Genomic DNA, 16,680 nt, shown 5'->3' with positions numbered 1-16,680 from the left:
CAAGAAACTTACTTTTAATAAAATGAAAGCTGAGATTCTTTTATATTACTTGGACCTCCAAAATACTGGGGATCCCATGGCCGCTGGTTTTATGGGACCACAAAGGTAAGCTCTGCCTATAACTGTCCAGTTAGAACATGATCCTTAATTAGTATTTGTAGCGATACATGCTAAACAGCAATGGGCATAAAACTGAGCCAACTGAGAATCTCTCGTCATGTTAGCCGTGGGAGTTTAATTTGGCTGACAGGGGAATGGCCAACCCATAGGGTCCTGGTTGGAGGATGGGTGTGCACTCATCTTTGTCCTCTCTCCACACCCAAAACTCATGCAGAGTTCATGTGCGTGGCGGAGAGAGTGGAGCACAGCTCCACATCCCCAAGCTGCCCATTGGCCAATTCAGGAGTGGGAGAAAGCAGACTGGTTCCAGCAAACCTCGCCTCCCTGTGTGTTTAAGCATTTTGGTGCTGAAAGTTGCCTGTCTACCCACCCTACCCAACAGGCAGTGTAGCTGTCATAGCTGAGTTTCCAGGTTTGCTGTGCCTCTAATCTTTTAGGGATCAGGAAAGAATTTTCCCCTTGGGGCAAGACTGACAAGGTATCCAGTGAGTTTTTTTCCACCTTACTCATAACATCCTGGAACATACTGGTACAGAATAAGGATAAAACAGAGTACATTTAAAAAAATAAAGAAGAGGGGGTAATAAATGAAAACAACTTGCAGCGAGTGCTCAGTGAGGATCAGAGGCTTCAAGGGGTCAGCACCTGGTGTAAACCTGAGCACAGGCCCCAGGAGAGACTGGTGGACCCATTTAGCCTGTGGAATGAGAGGAGGTCTTAAATCCTCCCAGACTGAGCGCCTCACCTGAATGTTTGTTTCCCCTCCTGGAGACAGAGTGGTGGATTTAATCACTGGGCTGAACTATGAATTGAGTACTGGGGGTTTGATTACAAGAGCCAGTTCTCATCCCTTGGTTAGCTGTGTTACCTTTTCCAGGGGAAGTTGGCGATACTCAGCAATGGGCTACCAGTGATTTAGCTAAGGGAGAAAGTCCTCATTCCTTGGCTGTGAGACCATTCATACTTCTATTGGACTCAATTAATGCCTAGTAGTTAAGGCAGGGATCAGCCTCTCCACAACATTTGAATATTTAAGTTAATAAAGTTATATCCATTCATGTGTCTATGTTGTTATTCTCCTGTGTATTTTGATCAATGAGCCAAGCATGCCTGACTAATCTAATTGCCTTCTATGATGAGATAACTGGCTCTGTGGATGAAGGGTAAGCAATGGACGTGTTGTTCCTTGACTTTAGCAAAGCTTTTGACACTGTCTCCCACAGTATTCTTGCCAGCAAGTTAAAGAAGTATGGGCTGGATGAATGGACTATAAGGTGGATAGAAAGCTGGCTAGATTGTCGGGCTCAAAGGGTAGTGATCAATGGCTCCATGTCTAGTTGGCAGCCAGTATCAAGTGGAGTGCCCCAAGTGTCGGTCCTGGGGCCGGTTTTGTTCAATATCTTCATAAATGATCTGGAGGATGGTGTGAATTGCACCCTCAGCAAGTTTGCAGATGACACTAAACTGGGAGGAGAGGTAGATACACTGGAGGGTAGGGATAGGATACAGAGGGAGCTAGACAAATTGGAGGACTGGGCCAAAAGAAATTTGATGAGGTTCAACAAGGACAAGTGCAGAGTCCTGCACTTAGGACGGAAGAATCCCATGCACTGCTACAGACTAGGGACCGAATGGCTAGGCAGCAGTTCTGCAGAAAAGGACCTAGGGGTTACAGTGAACGAGAAGCTGGATATGAGTCAACAGTGCGCCCTTGTTGCCAAGAAGGCCAATGGCATTTTGGGATGTATAAGTAGGGGCATTGCCAGCAGACTGAGGGACGTGATCGTTCCCCTCTATTCGACATTGGTGAGGCTTCATCTGGAGTACTGTGTCCAGTTTTGGGCCCCACATTACAAGAAGGATGTGGAAAAAGTGGAAAGAGTCCAGCGGAGGGCAACAAAAATGATTAGGGGACTGGAACACATGACTTGTGAGGAGAGGCTGAGGGAACTGGGGATGTTTAGTCTACGGAAGAGAAGAATGAGGGGGGATTTGATAGCTGCTTTCAACTACCTGAAAGGGGGTTCCAAAGAGGATGGTTCTAGACTATTCTCAGTGGTAGAAGAGGACAGAACAAGGAGTAATGGTCTCAAGTTGCAGTGGGGGAGGTTTAGGTTGGATATTAGGAAAAACTTTTTCACTAGGAGGGTGGTGAAACACTGGAATGCGTTACCTAGGGAGGTGGTGGAATCTCCTTCCTTAGAAGTTTTTAAGGTCAGGCTTGACAAAGCCCTGGCTGGGATGATTTAATTGGGGATCGGTCCTGCTTTGAGCAGGGGGTTGGACTAGATGACCTCCTGAGGTCCCTTCCAACCCTGATATTCTATGATTCTATGTGTAGATGTGTAAAAATGCAAATGTTTAATGTCTTTAAATATTCTATAAAGTAACGTGCATAAAGCAGCAACAAAATACAAATTATATTTAAAATTACTCTTGCATTTAAGAAAACACACTATGCACCTAGTAATTAGTAATAATACTTAGCTTCTGTTACAGAATAAATGGTGACTATAACTTGGAAATATCAACAACAATGCATCTTTTTTGTTCCAAGTCTAGCCTCCCTTGCTAGAAATCATCCAGAAGAGTAAGGACAAGAGAAAACCACATACTATTATTTTTCAGTTCTTCACTTCATCTGTAGTTCTCTCTCTCTCTATAGGTCCTACTGGTCCTCAAACTATAGAAGCAAGTTTGCTGCACACACTGCATTCAGATTGCAACATAGTGTAAAACTGTAGAAATAAAACAAAACTATATGATTATCAAACCAAATTATATTGAGGGTTTTATTTAATCCGATTTTCCCACCTCAGCCAATTCCATTTTTTGCTGACAGAGCAACTTCTTTGGATTGAGAGAAGTAATAATGCGATACATCCTCAGTATTGGAAATCTCTTATGTATCTAGCCACAGTAGTAAAACTGCATCTCAAGAAAACAGGTTCATCATAGAGTCAATGGAGGAGAGGAAAGGAAACTACAGATGCAGAAACCTTCCACCTTTTGACTGAGTTTTTCTTCTTGCTAGAGCTCATGCTTTGCAGCCTGAGAGGTCCATTCTTCCATATTATGAGTCATTTCAATGTCCTGAATTGAAAGGCATCTCAAACTGATGTTGTACACAGCTATGGCCAAGGAAGTAGCTATCCTCTCTCATCTGGAGTACACACCGCTTCATGAACATTCTGCAGTATTCATCAGAAGTTCAATTCCTCCTTCTCACCATTAGCAGATGATCAAGAGTGAACTGGCTATCAGTAAGGGAGATGATTTTCCCATTGAAGTGACATGAACCTGCAGAGATATTTATGATACTGGTGTTTATTTGGCTGAGTATAAGAGAATAAAATGAGAGAGCACATTACGGCCGTATTGAGGGAAGAGGGCTGTTCTTGGCTTAGCAACTCCCAAAAGAGCAATAACCCCCCCTCTCCTCCCCCACAAGAATGACTGTGTGTATGAGCTACAGAATGACTTGATTTTATATAAACCCGGTCTTAGTATAGTAGGCTGGGAATCCTGGAGACCCTCAGGCTATTTCAAGGAAGTAAGGAAGAGTTCCAGCACCCTGGGTCCCAAAGTGAGGACAGATAGCTTCACAGTGGCTGGAAGAACCACAAATTCTCCCTCCTTCACCTCTAGGGTTTCCAACTTCCTGACAGCAGAAAACTGAACACCATTGCCCAATGGGAGCTGCGGAGCCAGTGCTGGGGCCTGGACAGTGCGCAGAACCGCCAAGGCCACCCCTGCACCTAGGGTCTACAGACATACTGGCTGCTTCCAAGAGCTTCGTAGAGCCAGGGCAGCAAGGAGCCTGCCTTAGCCCCGCTGCGCCACCAACTTGACTTTTAATGGCCCGGTCAGTGGTGTTGACTGGAGCTGCCAGGGTCCCTTTTCGACTGGGCATTCTGGTTGAAAACTGGATGCCTGGCAACACTATTCTTCTCCACATGGAGTCTGCTAGACACAGAGGCTGGTAATTTCAAGCTATGATAATGTGCAGTAGGAAAACAGTCAATGTTCCATTGAAACAGAAGCAACAACTGCGCTCCCCATAACAACCCTCCCCCGACACACATACATAAAAGTATGTCAAGAAAACTAAAAAAAATTTAAGGTCCCTTGGTTTTAAGGTTTCTTCACAAATTTTACTGGGTTTTATAATTTGAAGGGCTGATTTTTAAATCAAATTTTCTATATTGCTAAGACATAGATATCATAATGTAAACAGATATGTTACTCCTCTGTTAACCCAAAATTGCAGAAAACTGTTTCTGGACAAACAGCAACAGCAGACAAGCCGTGACCACAACCATTCCCCACCCCATTCAGCTCAACAAGGTGGAAACTTCAAAGGCTCTAAGTGATATCATTCTTAAGCATGCACAAATTGTATTTCCCTTTTCCTTAAATGATTTTTAAAACAAAGAAATTAAATTTAGAATTATGTTAATTTAGTGCTTGAAAAAATGCACAACAATCAGGAATAAAAAAAAGTTAGTAATCTTACTTGTCCACTTAATATAATTAGAAGACATTTAGGTATACATTTAACAATGTAAAGATTTCAAGCTTGACACATGTGCAATGTCTAAAAACTATAACACTTTGGTGTCTTGACTTTTGTACATTATTCTGTTAACAAGTTTTTGCATTTAATTAAAATTTAACTCATTCTAGGATCATAAGAAAATGTTACTCTGAAAGTTTTCTTGTGTTACATTCTTGAATTGTAAATGAAAAGCTTATGTAGGACATTCGTGATATCAGCTTGCTTTATTAATGATGAAAACATCAAGGAGAAGCAGTAGCTTGCCAGTGATCACCTCTCTGGCTGACTGGGATCTTCAGTCTTGGAATTTTCCCTTTGTGAGCAATTTTATGGAGCCGCAGGCTCCTGGAAGACTGTTCATGATACCAGCTGGATATGCAGATTCTTTACCATTCCATCATCTAAAGCTCTTACTGAGGATCAAATCTATTTACATGTTCATTTTGAATTTGAATTTGCAGAAAGCAAAAGGGGTTTAGTAACTCTTTGGAGAATAATCTCTATCACCTGAAAAAAGAAAGAGAAATAAACAAGGATCCACAATCACAGATGACTTAAAAATATTGAAATCTTTGTGAAATATACGCATAAAACTAGAGTAGACTTACCAGTAAACAATTTCCACATGGTTGGTCATAATTTAAACAGGTGGCTGGGTGTAGATATTTTCAAGGTATAAAAGACTCATGTACACATCCAGTTCATTTGCTAAATTACTGCCCACTATCTGCATGTTCATATTGAAAGAAGGTAATGTTTAAAAAAAAAAAAACCAGTTCAAGAAAACTGCCAATTTGCTAACCCTCAATCTCAAATATAGTTGTGGTCAGCCAGCCAGTCATCCCACAAAGCTTTCAAGATTCAGAATGCAAAAAGCAGGGAGAAGAATCAAGTACTTGCTAAGATTTATGGCGTTCTAAATCCTAGTTACTCTGAATACTTAAATTAAATGCTTGGAACTGGTAGCTAGCGGCAAAAATATACAGTTTTTGTGGGGTGGGGAAAGGAGGATTGTGCTCTTTTGATTAAGAGTCATCAACAAAACATACATACCATAAAATTACTTACATAATGTACAAAAGAAAACCAATCAATTTCTCCTTCAATGGCTTCTACTGCACCCTCTTCTTGCTCTCTATTGGTATCCCTACAAGTTCCTTAGGAATCTCCTTTTTTCTACTCTAGGTGATTCAATCTACTCTCAGAGTTTAAATTATATCTATGCCAATGACTCTCAAATCCACTTCTTTATCCATATCTTCTCTAGCTGTGGTCAAGCTGTTTTAATGCTCTTTCTCTCTTCTCGTCCTAATTGTCTCACTACCAAGTCATATTCAACATGGTGAAAATTTAATTATTTCCCTCCAAACCCTTGCCATCCTTCCCTTCTCAATTATAATAGAAAATTTCACCACCCTCCCTGTCACCCAACTGCACAACTTCAATGGCATATTCAACTCTTCTCTACTCCATGCACCAAATACTTCCTTTAAAGTATCTTAACATCTGTCCTGTCCGCTGTATCCCAAAGGGTTCTAAAAACCCTTGATCATCTCTCATAGTGGCTACTGTAGCCTCCTTTCTTGACTCACTGCTATTCAGTTCACTCCATTCCAGACTATCCAAAAAGCTATTAAACACTCTTTTTACCCTCTCCAGCTGCTCTGCATTCCACTCTCAGTATCCACATCCTTTACCTGGCTTCTCCTTGCTTTCTAAATCACAATGAAGCATCTCGTGCACCGTCAAGGCTTTGAACAACTCCACCCCTGTAGACATCTCTGTTTTCTCCTATTCTCCACTTACTTCTATCAACGCTTGTATCCTTATTCCACTCTCATTTTCACACTTTCTTCCCTGGTGCCTCCTACTCTTCTCTCAAAGACTAAACAGCAATACCTCTCACCTTCAAATCCCTCCTTCAAACATAGTTATTCTGCAAAGCCTTCAAAAATGTCCTTCCAGGTTTCCACCACCGCCACTTCCAACCAATGCTGGCATCCACCTAAATGTGTCCTAACTGTTTTGACTGAGCATATACTAGTATGTAAGCCCTTGAAAGGAGATCTGTACCTTCAGATATAATTGTACAGAACCGATCACAGTCAGCATTCACAACAACATTGTACCAATGGCAAAAGAGACAAGAGTTCTTCTCTCAACTTCCATTAATTCTATAACTTTTATTTAACCTCCTTTCTATTTTTTGCTCAATTTTTTATTATTCCTTGTTGTAGATTCGAATGTGCATTCTAACGCTAATTTCACCATACAGTTGTTTGTATATGGTAGTCCCATCGGTTAAAGTGTGGTACATTTTTTTGGCAAAGTTATATTTCATAGCTATAGTAGGAGTTTGGACTTGTTCTTATAGCTTGATGCTGCTAACCAGGAGACCTGATTACTAATCCTGGCATTGACACCGGCTTGCTGTGCCCCAGTCTCCCTATCTGGAAAATGGCTATCAAAATATCTTACCTACCTTTATCTAATTTACAGGATTGTAGTGAAGGTTAATCAGTTAATATTTATTATCTCAGGTGCCATGTATTACATTATATAGCCTTTGATAACATGATAGCCAGGGGATACAATTGACTTTTGTCAGATAGGTGTTATTTTTCTATTAATTATATGTATCATATCTAGTTCTTTCAATATAAGAAGGATTAAAATATTCAATAGTAATTTGTCAAAACTTGGGGCCATTCTCACTTAAATTCTCTCAAATATTTAGTTTATTGTAGCAGTGAATTACTAAGTTAATGAAGCAAACATCCTCTTTCAGTACTAACACGAGGAAATAAGGGTATAAATCACTTTGTTTGACATCCTTACACCCTTCCTACACCCCCGTACAGTCTCACTTGAACAAGAAACATGAGCATTTTGAAGGTGGATAGAATTCTGTAACTTTTAAAAGCATTTGCTATATTTAAAGGCTATTGTTGTTAACTTTACCATTCAGTTGTACGCATCATCTAACCAGATGCCGCTGATCAGTTATGTCCATGTTATTTGTAAAAGCAAAAAACAAGCAATCTTGTGATGACTATGCAATTTTGAAAATGACAAGCTCTCTGAAATCCTGCCCTGAGCCACACAGAACTCCAGATGAATAATTAATTACATATTGACGAGATCTGATAAAAAGAGCTCTGAGCTGTGTTGACATTTATGTCTTCTTCGTAACATTCACCAGAAAATATCATTCCATTTGAAACAATTTTTGGAAACCTAAATATTTCCCTCTATCTTTTTTTGAAAGATCAAGTAATGCAGTATTTCTGGCAACTGCAGACTTGGCTACTGACATTTTATTTCCTACATACATTAAGTGCATCCTTAAAATGTAGTTCTATGGTCAATTACTTTATATTCTCAAAATGTTATATTCTTCCAGTAATGCATAAGAAATTAAATTATATGCTTAATAGTTACATCAGTTTAAGCTATTTTATATATTTTCTTTTAAATGCTCTAATTAGACATTAAAACTTCTGTGCATAACGTGGGTATCTGTTAGTTGCTCAGCATGGCATAATACAACCAGAAAAAATAAACCAAATCCAAAGAGACTGGTTGTAAGTCTTATTAAACAACACTTGAAAAAACTGGTACATCAAATAATTAAAACAACGCAGGATACTGTATCTGTGTTTTGTATTTAAATATGAATGGGAAATGAATTTTCCTCTCTATTTTCCTATTTCATTTGCTTTTAACGGAACCAGGATGACATGCATATTTCTGCTATAGCTCCACTGTTACCGTACTTCAGATGCTCTTAATAAATTGCACCTTCCATGAAAAGAAAAGGTGATGGATTGAAAAATGTTTAGCACTACCATACATAATTGATAGGATCCCTAGTGCAAATAAGTGTCTGATAAATAATTAAATTTAATCTCATTATAAGAGTTTTCATAATGGGATAATTTAATTAAATGAAAGCCAAAGGGTTTCTAGGGGTTGAAAGATGCTAGTATTGCTATATTTGGCTAATGGTCTGGGGATAGTATAGTGAAGAAGGGTAATTCACATGGGTACATGCATTATTTAATGAATCCCTCTGAGATGGAGGAAAGGACAGATCAATGATAACTTGTCATTTTATCATTGCTTACAAAGCACATTTAAACAACCTGGGAAATGTTTAAAAAAAAAAAGTCTTGCAGTTCTTGGAAAGACATCAGCTGTCTCAGTGTCACTATACACACACCATACATTTTCTTTTCAGATATGTATTTTCACTTCAACTAACAGTGCGAAGTTTTGTCCCCCTCTCATAATGAAAATAAGAGAAAAACCTTACAAGCTACTGTACAGTTAAGTCAAGTCTGCCTCTAAGTGAAAGTTATAATGGATACAGCATGTATATCTGATACTAAAAAATTGATAGCTATGTCATCTGGGACCCATTAACAAGCTTTTTGAGCAAGCAGAGTTTTGTGCTTCGAGTCTCCAGAAGCACTTAGCTAGACTAGGATACTAAAACCATAGAGTCTAAGCAGTTATCTCATTTACAGGTGATCAGTTATGAATTAATATCAGTGATGAAGGGTACATCTTTTCAGATAAGAAAGGTGTTATCTTGTAAACAGTAAAAGTACAAGACCTAAAAACTGAACAGAGTGGCTTTGTCATCTAAAACTACTAAGGAGACATTCTTTTCTAATGAGATATACCAACTACCATTATATTAAAAAATGCTGTGTTCATTCGCAAGCTGTCAACATAGCAATTGCCATGCCACATCAGTCCTGCAGGTTTTCTCCAAAGCTAGCTAGGACTAGAGGTTTTAAAGAAAGGTGCAAGAAACCCTTACAGGACAACCTGCCCATAAGGTGAAGTTTCTTACTAGCTCCAAGCAATTAGACATTGGCTTGTGCCCTGAAATATGATAATTACATAACTCTTTAAACAATCCCATTTAATGTAACTGTAGATGTTTGCATCCAAATAAATGTCTAATCCTTTTTTAATCCAAGTGAATTTGACATCAATTATATCTTTTGAAAGTAAGTTTCATAGGCTAATTATGTGTTATGTAAAAAAAGTGTTTTCATTTATCAATTTAAATTAACTACCTTTCAGTTTCCTTGATGTCCCCCCTTGTTGTTCACTCAACATCCTAATATTTCCCTTTTTGATTGCTGTTGTGCATTAAAGAGAAGTTCCCGTGAGATGTCCACAATGATGCCCAGGTCTTTTTCCTCAATGGTTTCAGTTACTTTGGAATCTCATGTTGTGCACGAATAGTTCATATTATCCCTTCCAATGTGTGTTACCTTATATTTGTCAAAATTAAATTTAATCTGTCATTGTGCTGCCCAGTTGCCCAGCCCTGTTATGTTCCTCTGAAGTTCCTCAGTGTTTCTTAGTCCTTACTATCTTAAATAATTGTCTCAATAATAAATTTTGCCACCTCAGCACTTAACCCTTATTCGATTGACAAGTGAAAATATTAAACATAGAATTCCAATAGAGATTCTTGGGACACTACACAATTAAAGTTTTGACATGGTGAAAATTGACTATTTATTCCCAATCTGTTTCTGGTCTTTTAGCCAGTTTTTAATCCAGACAAAACTGTATCTCTAGCCTCATGACTACTTAGTTTCCAGAATATCATATAGTGGGGGATTTCACCAAAAGCTTTTTGAAATTTCAAATAAATTCTATATCCTAGTTCTTTTTATCCACTATCTTAATGACACAAAGAATTCAGAAGCCTCACAGGTTTGTCCATGTCATATCCATATTGATCTAAGTGTTTTATAACTCTATAATCATTTCAACCAATTTACCTGGAAGTACAGCTCACCTACCTGTAATTTCCAAGATCACCCGCATCCTTTATGAAGATCAAACATTTACTGCTTTCCAAACCTCCAGTGTCACAGGTGATTTTAATGAGAGAATTCATATTTTAATTAATAGAACTGGTTGAAAACTGGGTAAATACTTTGGGGAAATTCTCACCATCTTTCATAAAAAAAAAAATCCAATTTTGACATTTTGGATGAGCTCTATTTATGAACAGTTCAGCCATGCTCTTCTCATGTTCCTTCAAAATTCTTGGTTACCTGTTACTGTTCATTAGTCTGTTCAGCACCTCCTCTTGGAACCACAAACTCCAGCAGTACCTCATCTTTGTTACCTTATAACAGTAGGTCTTTGTATAGATTTTCTTTATTATATGATGCAAAGGAATCATTTAGCTTCTCTGAAAGGTCTTTTTCCTCCTTAATTTTTCTGTTTACTACCTGGTGGTTCAGAGGACCCACTCACTTTCTGAAAATGAATGATTGAGATGGTTCTTCTTAAGGGAACTAGCAAAAACTCCCTAGAGAAATGACCACAAATTATTATTTTTAAGTGGTCTGTTTCTTTTATGCTTCTGAAGGCAATCAGCAATTTACATGTATTGTGAGACATATCAAGGCCAACATTTTCTGCCTGAAGTTCAACAATTAAATAAGTGGCCTGATTTTCAGAGATTTTCATCTCCCACTGACTTTAGGAAGAGCCGAGTGTGCTCAAACCACATCATTTCTACTATAATGCCTTGCCTCATGGACCCAGGTTTGAAACTAATTATCCTTTCCATTCTTCCACTTCCTAAGGCAGTCAACTGTTTAAAACTCTCGGTTTTGTGTGTGTTTTTATTCAAGTCTATTTAATACAAATACCATAGAAACAGTTGGGAGGAAGGATTTCTTTGCTGAACATTTAATAACCCACCCCTTCAATTAAGAGCTAAGGAAGCTCCCAGTCTAGTTCTCCGCTCCTCCAAAGAGATATCCAGCAAAAGTAAGCAGGATGATACTCGATATTCATCACACTTCTAAGGTTAAAAAAAACAAGATGAACACTGTGAAATTAAGGTTTGGGCCTTCTTTATATATAACAAACAAAGGGCACAAATTATTTCCCTCCTTTTGCAAGTCGCCTTCAACTTATCCTTTCCATAATTGCTTGAAATGTAACCTTAATTTTGAATTTCTTGGCTTTCAAATATTGGTTGTTTAAAAAAAAAAAGCTAGAATGTTCTATTTATTTTCCCCTCCTAACGTTATAAACTTTATTTCAGTTTGTGTCTCGGAACTAGTATTTGCATAAAAAAAGCTTAGCAGACAACCATATTTGGCATTGCTACAGATATCACAACACAGATCAAAATTACAACTGACAACTTCTATTTTCCTTTGCAACCCACAAGTCCCCACATAGTAAGAGAGCAATCAAATGAGTCAGCGGGGGGGGGGGGGGAGGGAGGGCGGGTGGAGAGCTCAAATAAGAAAAAAAGATGAAATTTGATGGGGAATCAAACCATAAACAAATCTACCCGACATAACTGCCTTTCCTTCTTTACTTCACATATTTGTACTCAATTTTACTTTGTACTAATTCCTGACAGGCAATTTAAACTCCCAACTTTGGCAGCCAGTTGGGCTCATTTGAATACCCAGAATTTAACACTGCCATGAGGCTGAACAATGGTTTCCATGCGTCCTCAAATGTATTATGATCACTGCATAATATGAAAATATAATAACTTCAGCAACAAACTAAGCTTGTTAATCCATTTTGTACTAGCTGCTTATTCAATGCATTGTGCCAATGAATGAGTATCCAGCAATAGTGAGTCAATTAGCAAGGCGTTTTATAGAAAGTTCTGCTTTCTGCTGATATACATTACACTGATATACGCCCAGATGAGGACACTAAGGAATGAGAATTAACAGTAGAAAGAATATTTGTACAGTTATGTGAACTCACCATTTTTCCAAAACTCATTTTAAACCCTATTTTTGTGCATAAATAATTTGCGTTAGGGATCTGATTTTTGTTTACATGTGTATTTTAATTTTTTTTATTTTTTTACAGGAAATGTTGAGATTCACAGGAAGTGTCCTGTAAATGCAACTCTAGCACACTCCAATCATCATTTAGATCTAGAAAGCCATCAATTTTCTATAAGTATCTTTGAGAAACTCTGACACACTTTGGGTCTGATATTCAAACTGAATTCAGGGCTGAAAAATGGCTTCCCAGATGAGGGCTTAGAGCCTCCTCTCAACAAATTAGAACAATAAGATCTTGGCCTGCCCTTTACAAAAAATAGTAAACAGAAACACAAGAAATTACAATTTAAACTGCTATTGGCCAAAAATAAAATAAAATTTCTGCTTCTCAACTCACCAGTTCATATGTAATAAGTGTTCCCACCTTCGCATCAATTTAACAGACTGCAAAACCAATCAAAAGCAATATTTGTACTGCCATTTCTGGATTTCTTCCTGCTGCCGTGAAATCCTTCCCCAGATAATTTCCACGACCTCAGTTCTCTCTGAGACATACTAGTCAGCATAATGAACAACAAAACTTTGGTTACACAGTAGACGTCTACTTAAAATAAAAAGAAACCAAAACAGTAATATTTTTCCTGCTTAGAGGCTGGGAGGGATGTTCTGTACAGAACTGTTCAAAGCTGCAGTTTTTGACCATGTGTGTACTTTGTGAACACAAACCTTCATGGTCTGTTGCCAGGGTGCTGGCAAACTACCCTTAGCAAAACTGCTTGAAGACAGGCTAGCATGAATTTCAATGAGACCCCAATCTCCTCCTTCATAGACATCACACATCTCCCACCACCTCAATACTAAAAGATCCCTCCCTTGCCCCTTCTTATCTTTGGTCACTTTCAGAGGGACCCAATAATTGGTTTCCTCTTCCAATCTCCTGGGGACAAATGGCCCTCTACTACACCTCCCTACAGCCTTAAAGAGTAGTGGATTTCCCAGAGGCCTTCTAGGGGTTGGCAAGAAGCAACAAAACCCCCAGCACACACATTCCTATACTGCAGTAGGAAAAGGGAAAACATTCCTGCTTCTACCTCCAGTCAGAATACTGGGCTCTGGACCAGAAATGCCCCATCATCCCTAGTGACCACATGTGGAAGAGAAGCCCTGTAATCCCTAGTGTATTCTCCAGTTACTATGTTAGGGATTAGACATCTCCACCTTTGATCTTACTAAAGCAGCTCACTCTGGCCTTTGGGGAGTTGCGAGAAGGAGCCTTCCTGCCAAACCCCTCAGATTGTCAGTCAAGAAGTGGAAAGCCTGTTGACATTAACAAAGTGCCCCCAAATTTTCTGCTGGATGTACTCCCATGAGATCTTTGTGATGGTGTCGGGGTCAGGTGAGAAGACTCAAGAAGCAGCTCAGGAGCAGGCCACTGGTTTTCTTCTGAAGGCATCAAAGCTACAGAGGGCTGGGCAAACAGATAGGGCAGATGAAGGAAGTGCTGAGAACTTTTATGAACCTGGGCTGTTGGCTAACACCACAGAATACACTCTGCATAGACCCCCCAGAGCTCACCTGAAACCAAGCAGTCTGCAAAGCCTAATTCTGAATTCACAAAGCAGAACCAATTATTTCTGCATCCTTGAATTTGTAAGTGACAGGTTTTAATGAGTAACTCCAGACATATCACAACCATTTTTTGGAGCAGCTAAAAAAAGGGGGAGCAGGACAGTGAGGGCTTGATCAAGGTCTGCAACTACTTTTGGGTCAAAAGTAAAGTGACTCAAGGTGCGTCTTACATTTTGTGACAATGTCCTAATCCAGTCAGAGTAACAGGACATAATTCATTTTTGTTTAGAAATTAACTAAGGCAACTAATAGCAATTCTGTAACACTGAGGTTTTCCTAAAGAGTTGTAACAACAGGGGTCTAGTCGGTCTAACCCTATTGTGATCTCGACTGTTGGAATGTGGATCAAGGTTCACAAAATGTTACAGGAACCTGTAACAATGAACATTGATAGAAAATAGCCAAAAAGGAGACAGAAAGGCTGAATTAGTTCAAACAAAAAGGTCTACTAATACAATCCAAAGACTACATAACATCACATCATGTAAACAAGAGGAGGGTACCAGAAATTAATAAACCAAAATAGGTCTGTCAGAAATTAGGTCTAAATGGTCAACAAAATAATGAGAAGGTGAGCTATTCTGCTTATCACCCCTTTTGGGGGTCCTTAAAAAAGATTTTGGGGGGAGGAATAATTATGATGCTGGCGTGAAGGATAGATGGACTGAAAAGAGCAAGCTTTACCATTTTATCTTCATGGCTGCCACCCCAGGATCCACCTTGACACCACTGGGCCTTCATCCTCATGATCCTGAGAGTTGTCTTGGTCACTCCAGGCCAGAGTCGGACCCAGATGACATCACCATCTCCACCAACTTGAGCTAAATCCTGAACAGCACCTAGAATGAGAGACTTGGGTTCCTGTTGTCGTACACCTTCCTCCTCCCAACATGTCCTTTTCTCCCTCCCCCCACCTTATTTTTTCTTCTTTCCTATCACTCTCTTTTTGCCTTCTGTTTAATAAATCTGGCCTAGCTAGCCAAGACTGTCTATTTTGCAACACTGTTGTAAGCCTGGGACCAAAGAGGCAGCTAAAAGCAATGCCCTACCCATTCCAATCCTGGTACAAGTTTGCCAGATCTTTTAGGGTATGTCCACACTGCAGCTGGGAGTGAACCTCCCAGCCTGGATAGACAAACTTGTGCTAGAGGGGCTCAAGCTAGTGCACTAAAAATAGCCATGTGGAGATTGTGGTTCAGCCTGGAGCATGGGCTCTGGTGAGCTTCGTACACTAATCTGCGTTGCAACGTCCACCCTGCTGTTTTTAGCATGCTAGCAAGAGTCTGTCTACCTGGGTGGGGAGACTCACTCCCAGCAGCAGTGTAGAGATATACAAAGTGGCTGGTAAAACCATGTGCTGTGCCCATGGGTACGTCTTCACTGCAAAAACACCTGCAGCAATGAGTCTACGAGCCTGGGTCAATTGACCCTGATATACTGCTCCTTAACCTGAAAATTAAGTGTTATTAAAGAACTCGCTAAGATTTCACATAAGGAGACAAGATAAGGACCTTGGGGAGAGGAAGGGGAGCAGAACTCCCAAAATGTTTATGAAAACCATTAAGAAACAAGAAAGGTGATCTAATTTGATGAAGAAATTAAAGGAAATTCTCAGAAGCAAATTTAGAGGAAATTTAGGATCTAGGATTTCATTGATAATGACAATATTTGACTTCTGAGTCTGCTGGTGAAGATAGAAAGCCAGGATCATGGCTACAGATGAAAAAGTGAACAAGTAATTACAAAAGTTCCAAAAGAAACCAATGACCAAAAGTGAAATGATAAAATAAAAAATCACTTTTGGACGAGAAATGAAAATTTAATGAAGAAAACCACCACCAAGGACTAACTTTTTCTTTCCCATCTTTCTGTCCTCATCTCAGGGCTGATAACCTTAAAGAAGTGAAGAAAGGGCATAGCCTGTAACTAGGGGAAAGGAGCCACGTCTTGTTCATCTGACTAGATTAGGATGTTAGAACAATACAAGTGAGGAAAGATCCACTGACCTCTGGAGAAAACTTGAGTGACTAAGGAAAGTACCAGAGTATTTAAAATATTACAAGAGACATATAAACCAAAAAACCTTCTGCAGCCAACGAGAACAAACAACATCCACTGGCTATGCAAAATAAAAATAATATTTTACTTCCCCCAACACTGAAACCCTGGGCACAATGTTCAAAGTCCCTCAGTGGAAACAGACTGACGCTTTAATGGTGCAGAGAGAATGTGCTCCTCTGCTCTATCAGAGAAAGGAGAGAACAATCAAGCCTATAGGATCTAATTAACAGATTTCAACCGACATCTCTGGGATCTATAGAAAGAGAGGAATCTGGGCCTATGACATCAGAAGAACAAGAAGGTTAAATCATAGTGCTAAATCAGTTCAATTTTGCCAAGCAACTAAACATCTAAACAGCAACTAAACATCTAAACATCGTAACAACCATGAAAGAAGAATTAACATAGAGTTAGAACTGATACAATTATCACTACAGGGTATGTATAACAGTACTAGCCATTATATATTAGCCCTTATGGTAGACCTTGGTAGATCATAAA

The 16,680-nt window shown here is 39.2% G+C and overlaps 1 protein-coding gene across 1 annotated transcript in view; it reads right to left on the bottom strand.

Moving 5' to 3' along the window:
* EYA1 (EYA transcriptional coactivator and phosphatase 1) overlaps positions 1-16,680 on the bottom strand; it is a 221,901-nt gene that overhangs the window by 137,204 nt on the left and 68,017 nt on the right. Inside the window, exon 2 of the mRNA XM_043539493.1 lies at positions 2,736-2,858. The gene's annotated coding sequence lies outside the window, so the exon portion shown is untranslated. The remainder of the gene's footprint in view (positions 1-2,735; positions 2,859-16,680) is intronic.

This window comes from Chelonia mydas, chromosome 2 (assembly GCF_015237465.2).
Source record: "Chelonia mydas isolate rCheMyd1 chromosome 2, rCheMyd1.pri.v2, whole genome shotgun sequence".
Classification (NCBI taxonomy): domain Eukaryota; kingdom Metazoa; phylum Chordata; order Testudines; family Cheloniidae; genus Chelonia; species Chelonia mydas.
This window is presented reverse-complemented; position numbering and strand designations above follow the sequence as displayed.